Below are 9,378 nucleotides of genomic sequence, written 5' to 3'. Positions count from 1 at the left end.
TGCGCACTAATCTTTGCACAACAATAAGAAACATTTTTCCTATGAAAATTTTATAATTTTTGTTTTTGTTCTTCCACTGCGTATTGTTAGGATCGAAGCGGCACTAAGAGAGGGGGGTGAATTAGTGCAGCGGATTAAAACGTTGGTTTTGACAAATCTTTCATACGATAAAAATCGAACTTGAAAAGCTTAACTTGAACGTGTGTTCGTAAAGGTGTGCATCAAAGGTAATGAGGAAATAAAGCACGTAAGAAGATTTGCAGTAATGTAAATAGCAATAAGAAAATGCAAACCAGAGATCACGCCAATTTTAAAGTGGTTCGGTCAAATGACCTACATCCACTTGCGAGGTCCTCTTCGATGAAGCTCCCACCTTCTACTAGTAAATCTCTTGAAGGGGAAGGACAAATACCCCTCTTACAACATTTTACAAGCGGTTCACACTCTTACAAATTTTTAGCAAAAAAAAAGGAAGTGAACACTATAACAAATTGAAAACAAGACTTGCTAAGAAATTTCTAAGACCTTTTTCTCAATCTATTGCTTCTCAAAGGTTGTATTCTCTACTGAGAATTGAGAGGTATTTATAGGCCTCAAGAGGATTCAAATTTGGGCTCCAAAATTTGAATTCTCTTTGGTTCCCGTTGCTGGCGGTACCACCGCCTGTCAGTGGCGGTGCCACCGCCTGTCGGCGTCTGACACTGATAGTGTACTGGCGGTGCCACCGCCCAGCCAAGTGGTGCCACCGCCTGGCTCTCGGGTGCTGGGCGATGCCACCGCCCAGTCTGGCGATGCCACCGCCTGCTAGTCATAGGTGCCCAGCAAGCCAATCACGTGAGTGATGGCACGTGTGACTTGATACAGAATCTTTTTGCTTATTATATTTTGGCGTATATCACTTTATAACTATTGCATAAATGCATATATATATATCTATATTGTGATGTCCTTGGATTTATGCAATGGGAATCGGATCGTGATGAGCTCACGATAATGAGATCGATTCACCTTTAAACACATATCCTAAATAATCTCGGTCATAGGTTACTCGAGAGGGACATCGTGATAACCGGATAGACTGGTGTGCTGTATACCCATCCATATGATGGATGCAGCTGGTCTCATAGCTGCTCGTGTAGGGACACTAGGGATACAGTACAGGTGCTCATTGGAGAATGAGTTCACTGATTGATCCGCTTACGGAATGCTGGATGGTTGATGATGCCTTATTGTTAGACAGCGATTCCGTAGTCCTAGTGGTGTATCTGGTCCTTAGACTTGAGACACCAAGGATGTCCTGTATGAGTGCTCCACTCTTTGATACCAGACTTATAGGTTTGGCTATCCCAGATCTAGTACAGCTAGTCATTGGGAGTGGTAGTCGACCTTACGAGGGCTATTGAGTGTCGATAGAGGATCATCCACTCTTGGCGTCATGAGAGGAATATCCCATGTGTTCTTGCTCAGACAAATCCCTGGCCAGGGTCATTCGGGTTGAGAGAGAAAGAGTTCTCTGGGAGAATCAGATTAGAGCGAGACTCGAGTAGAAACCGTATGGGTCTGACAGCACCATTCTCGATATACGGTCTCTGGGATATTAGATGGATGAGGGACTATAGGTACATGGTAACTGAGGACAGACAGGTCCAATGGATTGGATTCCCCTGTATCGTCTGGGGACTACGGCGTAGTGGCCTAGTACGTCCGTAGTCGATGAGTCGAGTGAATTATTACAGAGATAATAATTCACTATGTTAGAAGGAGTTCTGATAGGTATGACTCACGGCCAGCTCGATATTGGGCCTAGAGGGTCACACACATATGGTAGGCATTGCGATGAGTAGAGGTTCGGATATGAGATATCCGACGGAGCCCTTGTCTTATTGGATGCAGATCCAATACCCACTAGGGAAGGACCCATTAGGGTTTGACACGGGATCTCTATAAATAGGAGGGATTCACAGCCTCATAGGCTAGAGTCTTTACTTGCCCTTCCTTTCTCCTCTCCCACTCCATCTCAGAGTAGGCTTGGAGTTTTGAGGAGCGTCGTCGCAATCCTACTGTGTGGATCACCGCTAGAGAGGAGGATGCTTGACCTCCTTCACCCTCTCCTAAGGATCTGCAAGGAAACAGGGATATACGATCTCCCTATGTAACACAATCTATACGCAGTTTCATGTTTCGCAGATTTTTTGCGTACCAATCTTCGCACGACGACGAACATCTCTTTGGGAATCGGGGATTTTGTTTTCTTGTTCTTCCGCTGCGCATGTGATGTCGCCCCCATGATTTCCCAACAGTGGTATCAGAGCCAGGTTGTTCGTGCGAATGATTGGTTTTGAACTGCGTGTGTTGTGTTTAGGAAGAATTTTGACGTCAAAATCGTTGACGCAAAAGCGAGAAAGGGCAACATGTGAGGTCGCCCGGCGGGACAGCACCGCTTGCGGAGCCAACGGGCGTGCCGCCTGCAGGCGAGGGCAGTGCCCTCGCCCCGCCGCACAGGCCGCCGCCAGCAGGGTGGCGGCGGTGGCGGCAGCAGCAAAGGATAGTAGGGCATTAGGGTTTTTTGGAAAAAAGACAATTTTACCCCTCGGAATTTAAGAAATTCTAGTTTCTGTCTTTTATCCAAATTACGAAAATACCCTTATAAATTCAGAAATTCCCTACATGTCCCTGATTTCAGAAAATATTAATTAATTAAAAGGTTTAGTTGATTATTATTTTTATTATTATCTAGTAGTCCTACATGATGATGATTATTTATACATGTGATGTATGATGTGTGGACGGATGATCATGGACCGTGTGATATGTGTACTTGTAATTATTATTATTGAGGTCTGCGAGCCTCCATTATATTTCTCGTTTATTGTCGGGCCTGCGTGCCTATGATTAAGTTGTAATCACATGAGGAGGCACAGCGGGAGCATGGATGCAATAGCGGGACCCACGAGACGGACGATCATGATGCATGGAGATGCATCAAGTTGTCGACGGAATCGACGAGGACGAGATGGACGATCACAGGGCATGGAGATGCACCGTTGCACACATAGATCTTGATGTGAGTGATTAGGCCTACTGGCTCGGGCCTAATCATATTAGGTTGTGGTCTATGATCATCTGGTGTGATTGCTTATACACATACTAGATAAGTATATATATTTGCATGCGATGTAGATATATATTAAATATGTATATGTGTGACATGTCATATTAGGAGACCAAATCTTAGAAACATCTCTCGATAATATTAAGTCGGTAAACGTGAGGCAATTAGATTGACCCACGTGGCCTTCCATCGTTATAAGTAGGAACCGATTCCCGGTGTAGGTTGAGTTGGTCGAGTCTCTCGAGACTCACCTATATCGCAATTCGCTATCTTTCTTACGACATAGAGATGTCATCGGTGACCTGAGGGCATGGTATACTTGGTCGAGTCCCTCGAGGGTATATCATCAAATCAGACTCATCTTGTAACGAAGGTGTTGACTTAACCGAGCATCATGGTTGGTCGAGTCCCTCGAGGCCATGGTGATTCGGAGGCCGAACAGGACGGGAATCACAAGAAGTTATGATCGGCAAGAGTTGCCTACCTTTTAGGCTTAGTGTGATTAGTCGAGTCCCTCGAGGTTACACTAAGACGTTGATTGGATCTTGATCCCCACTAGAAGTCTGCCGGAGACTTCCGTTTCACGTGCTGAGGGTGTCGCGTGACTCGTTAGTAAAATAGTGAGAGCATATTAAGATAGAAGTCCATATCTTGATAGTTTATTTCTTGCAAAATCTGCATGTTATTCATTTCTGCTACATCTTTATTTTCAGAAAATGTCGCTTTCAAATCCCTTACGTGGCATACTTGATGTCAACCGCCGCACTGGTCCAAATTATACGGATTGGCTCCGTAACTTGAGAATTGTTCTCACAGCGGAGAAAATCGTGTACGTCCTTGATATAGTGATGCCTACGCCCGAAGAAGGGGCAAGCAAGGATGAGATCGCTCGCTACGTGAAGTACATTGATGACTCCACTCTTGCTAAGTGCTATATGTTGGGCTCTATGACTCCAGAGTTACAGAGACAACATGAAAAGATGGATGCCAAATCCATTCTCCTACATGTCCGCAAATTGTTTGAGGAACAGGGAAGGACTCAACGATATGAGATATCCAAGAGCCTTTTTCGCGCTATGATGACTGAGGGGACACCGGTTCAGAACCATATCCTAAAGATGATTGAGTGGATAGAGAAACTCACAGGTCTAGGAATGGTCCTAGAGGATAACTTGTGTGTGGACATTGTGCTTCAGTCCCTACCAGATTCCTTTTCACAGTTCATAATGAATTTTAATATGAACAAGCTTGAGGTGACTCTCCCAGAGCTCCTCAATATGTTGAGGGAGGCAGAGAGTACTATTAAGAAAGAGAAGCCAGTTCTCTACACTAGTGAGACCAGAAAGAAAAGGAAAGCAGAAAGGTCCCTTAAGAAGGGAAAGGGCAAGGGCAAACAAGGTAAAGCAAAGGTTGCTAAGAAAGACCCAGCAAAGGATAAAGGCCAGTGCTTCCACTATGGTAAAGATGGGCATTGGAAGAGAAACTGCAAAGAGTACCTTGCAGAAAGGGCGAAACAAAAGCTTGATGAAGCTTCAGGTACATTCATGATCAGTCTCCATTTGTCAGACTCTTATGATAACACATGGGTATAGGATACTGGTAGTGCTTATCATATATGCAATTCGTTGCAGGTTCTGGCAAGACCTAGGAGACTTGAAAGAGGCGAGATGGACCTCAAGATGGGTAATGGAGCAAAAGTTGCTGTATTAGCTGTTGGCGAGGTCGCCCTACATCTGCCTAGTAGAGCTTTTATTGCATTAGATGCATGTTATTTTGTTCCTTCTATTATCAAAAACATTATCTCCATTTCATGTTTAACAGTTAGTGGATATAAATTTGTTTTTGAGAACAATGGTTGTTCGATATTATTAGATGATAAGATCATCACGAAAGGAACATTGCATAATGGTTTATTTATGTTAGACACCACTCCATATATCATGAATGTAAATGTGTCCAAAAGAAAACGAGATGAGTTGAACAGTGCATACCTGTGGTATTGTAGGCTAGGTCACATCAATGAAAGAAGGATTAAAAATTTGCTAAATTATGGATATCTAGATCCATTCGACTATGTGTCATATGCAACTTGTGAGCCTTGCATTCGTGGAAAACTGACCAAATCTCCGTTTAGTAGAACTGGAGAGAGAGCCAATGAGTTGTTGGAACTCATACATAGTGATGTATGTGGACCCATGTCAACTCATGCCATTGGAGGTTACTCCTACTTCATTACATTTACTGATGATTTCTCAAGGTATGGATATGTGTACTTAATGAAGTACAAGTCCGAGACCTTTGAGAAATTTAGAGAGTATAAGAATGAGGTGGAGAACCAGACTGGAAAGAGTATCAAAACTCTTCGATCAGATCGAGGAGGTGAGTACTTAAGTACAGAGTTTACTTAGTTCCTCAAGGACCATGGGATATTATCTCAATGGACACCTCCTTATACACCTCAGCTCAATGGTGTCTCTGGAAGGAGGAATCGTACGCTATTAGATATGGTATAGTCCATGATGAGTTTCGCTGACATACCCATCTCATTCTGGGGATATGCCCTAGAAACCGCAGCTTATCTTCTGAACAGAGTTCCAACTAAGTCGGTAGTGTCTACACCATATGAGATATGGAAAGGGAAGAAGCCTGATCTTAAGGTTGTTAAGATTTGGGGCTGCCCTACCCATGTTAGAAGACACAACCCCGATAAGTTAGAATCAAGGACAGAGCGATGCAAATTTGTGGGATACCCCAAGGAAACTTGTGGGTATTATTTCTATCATCTCAAGGATCAAAAGGTCTTTGTAGCTAAGAGAGAAGTGTTCCTTGAGAAGGAACACATTCTTGACGGAGACAGTGGGAGAATGATAGAATTGAGCGAGGTTGGAGAACCAAGCTCAAGCACCACTCTACAGCCCGAGTCTGTTCAGGTACCTAATACACAAGTATCAACTTTACGCAGGTCTGATAGAGTATCCCATCCTCCTGAGAAATATGTGGGATATATTAGAGCAGAGGATGTAGAGGATATTGATCCTCAGACCTACGAGGAGGCTATTATGAGTATAGACTCCGGGAAGTGGAAAGAAGCCATGAATTCTGAGATGGATTCTATGTACTCCAATAAGGTTCGGAACCTAGTTGATGCGCCCGAAGGTATTGTACCCATCGGTTGCAAGTAGATCTTTAAGAAAAAGATCGGAGTAGATGGAAAGGTAGAGACCTATAATGCAAGGCTAGTGGCTAAGGGGTATCGTCAAAGGCAAGGTGTTGACTACGACGAAACTTTCTCACCCGTAGCAATGCTAAAATCCATCAGAATTCTATTGGCTATTGCAGCACACTATGATTATGAGATCTGGCAGATGGATGTGAAAACCGCATTCCTCAATGGGAACCTCGAGGAGGAGGTGTATATGATGCAACCTGAGGGATTCGTGTCCAAGAACTGCCCAGATAAGGTGTGTAGGTTGCTTAGATCCATTTATGGACTAAAGCAAGCTTCCCGAAGTTGGAACATAAGATTTGATGAGGCAATCAGATCTTATGACTTCGTTAAGAACGAAGATGAGCCTTGTGTATACAGAAAGGTAAGTGGGAGCGCTATCACCTTTTTGGTGTTATATGTGGATGACATCCTCATCATTGGGAATGACATAGGAATGCTATCCACAGTAAAGGTTTGGTTATCTAGACACTTCTCCATGAAGGACTTAGGGGAAGCATCCTATATTTTGGGGATTAGAATCTATAGAGATAGATCCAAGAGGATGCTTGGCTTGTCCCAGTCCAAGTACATAGAAACTATTGTCAAAAGGTTTGGCATGGAAAATTCCAATAGAGGTCTCATACCGATGAGACATGGGATATCTCTTTCTACGAGTATGTCCCCAAAGACTCCAGAAGAAAGGGCGAACATAGATATGATACTTATGCCTTAGCAATAGGGTCTATCATGTATGTCATGCTATGTACTAGGCCTGATATAGCGCATGCTCTGAGTGTCACGAGCAGGTATTAGGCGGATCCAGGCTTGGAGCACTAGAAAGCAGTAAAGTGTATCCTTAAGTACTTGAGAAGGACTAAGGATCTTTTACTAGTATATGGAGGTAATAGCCTTAAGGTTGAAGGCTACACTGACTCAAGTTTTCAGTCTGATGTCGATGATAACAAGTCGAATTCAGGGTATGTGTACACCTTGAATGGAGGAGCAGTGTGCTGGAAGAGTTCCAAGCAAGATACCACTGCTGACTCGACCACAGAGGCGGAGTACATTGCTGCATCAGATGCAACAAAGGAGGGAGTCTGGGTGAAGATGTTCATCACAGATTTGGGAGTCATTCCGAATAGCGAGAAGTCGACTTCCTTATATTACGACAACTATGGGGCGATTACTCAAATAAGGGAACCCGAGTCTCATCAGAAGTGTTCTGAGGAGGTTCCAGCTTATCAGAGAGATCGTAACCCGAGGAGATGTAGTAGTGGAAAGAGTTCCATCCGAAGATAACATTGCAGATCCACTGACAAAGCCGTTGTCTCAGATTGTCTTTGAGCGTCACAGGAGTCTGATGGGGATCAGACACATAGGTGATTGGCTTTAGGTCAAGTGGGAGATTGCTAGTTATAGGTACCCAGCAAGCCAATCACGTGAGTGATGGCACGTGTGACTTGATACAGAATCTTTTTGCTTATTATATTTTGGCGTATATCACTTTATAACTATTGTATAAATGCATATATATATTGTGATGTCCTTGGATTTATGCAATGGGAATCGGATCGTGATGAGATCACGATAATGAGATCGATTCACCTTTAAACACATATCCTAAATAATCCCGGTCATAGGTTACTCGAGAGGGACATTGTGATAACCGGATAGACTGGTGTGCTGTATACCCGTCCATATGATGGATGCAGCTGGTCTCATAGCTGCTCGTGTAGGGACACTAGGGATACAGTACAGGTGCTCATTGGAGAATGAGTTCACTGATTGATCCGCTTACGGAATGCTGGATGGTTGATGATGCCTTATTGTCAGACAGCGATTCCGTAATCCTAGTGGTGTATCTGGTCCTTAGACTTGAGACACCAAGGATGTCCTGTATGAGTGCTCCACTCTTTGATACCAGACTTATAGGTTTAGCTGTCCCAGATCTAGTACAGCTGGTCATTGGGAGTGGTAGTCGACCTAAAGAGGGCTATTAAGTGTCGATAGAGGATCATCCACTCTTGGCGTTATGAGAGGAATATCACATGTATTCTTGCTCAAACAAATCCCTGGCCAGGGTCATTCGGGTTGAGAGAGAAAGAGTTCTCCGGGAGAATCCGATTAGAGCGAGACTCGAGTAGAAACCGTATGGGTCTGACAGCACCATGCTCGATATACGGTCTTTGGGATATTAGATGGATGAGGGACTATAGGTACATGGTAACTGAGGACAGACAGGTCCAATGGATTGGATTCCCTTGTATCGTCTGGGGACTACGGCGTAGTGACCTAGTACGTCCATAGTCGATGAGTCGAGTGAATTATTACAGAGATAATAATTCACTGAGTTAGAAGGAGTTCTGACAGGTATGACTCACGGCCAGCTCGATATTGGGCCTAGAGGGTCACACACATATGGTAGGCATTGCGATGAGTAGAGGTTCGGATATGAGATATCCGACGGAGCCCTTGTCTTATTGGATGTAGATCCAATACCCACTAGGGAAGGACCCATTAGGGTTTGACACGGGATCTCTATAAATAGGAGGGATTCACAGCCTCATAGGCTAGAGTCTTTGCTTGCCCTTCCTATTCTCCTCTCCCTCTCCACCTCAAAGTAGGCCTGGAGTTTTGAGGAGCGTCGTCGCAATCCTGCTCTGTGGATCACCGCTAGAGAGGAGGACGCTTGACCTCCTTCACCCTCTCCTAAGGATCTGCAAGGAAACAGGGATATACGATCTCCCTCGGTAACACAATCTATACGCAGTTTTATGTTTCGCGGATTTTTTGCGTACCAATCTTTGCACAACGACGAACATCTCTTTGGGAATCGGGGATTTTGTTTTCTTGTTCTTCCGCTGCGCACGTGATGTCGCCCCCATGATTTCCCAACACCGCCCAGTCTGGCGGTGCCACCGCCAGACCCTTCAGTTCATTGGTTGGGCTTTAAACTTGGCCCAAACCAGTCCGAACTCGGGCCCAATTGGCCCCTACTTGGGTTATAGGATTAACACCTAATCCTAACCCTAATTAACGTGCTAACTACAAATTTAAA

Source organism: Musa acuminata, chromosome BXJ2-8 (assembly GCF_036884655.1).
Source record: "Musa acuminata AAA Group cultivar baxijiao chromosome BXJ2-8, Cavendish_Baxijiao_AAA, whole genome shotgun sequence".
NCBI classification, from domain to species: Eukaryota; Viridiplantae; Streptophyta; class Magnoliopsida; order Zingiberales; family Musaceae; genus Musa; species Musa acuminata.
The sequence above is the reverse complement of the archived record's forward strand: the minus strand, read 5'-3'. Positions refer to the sequence as shown.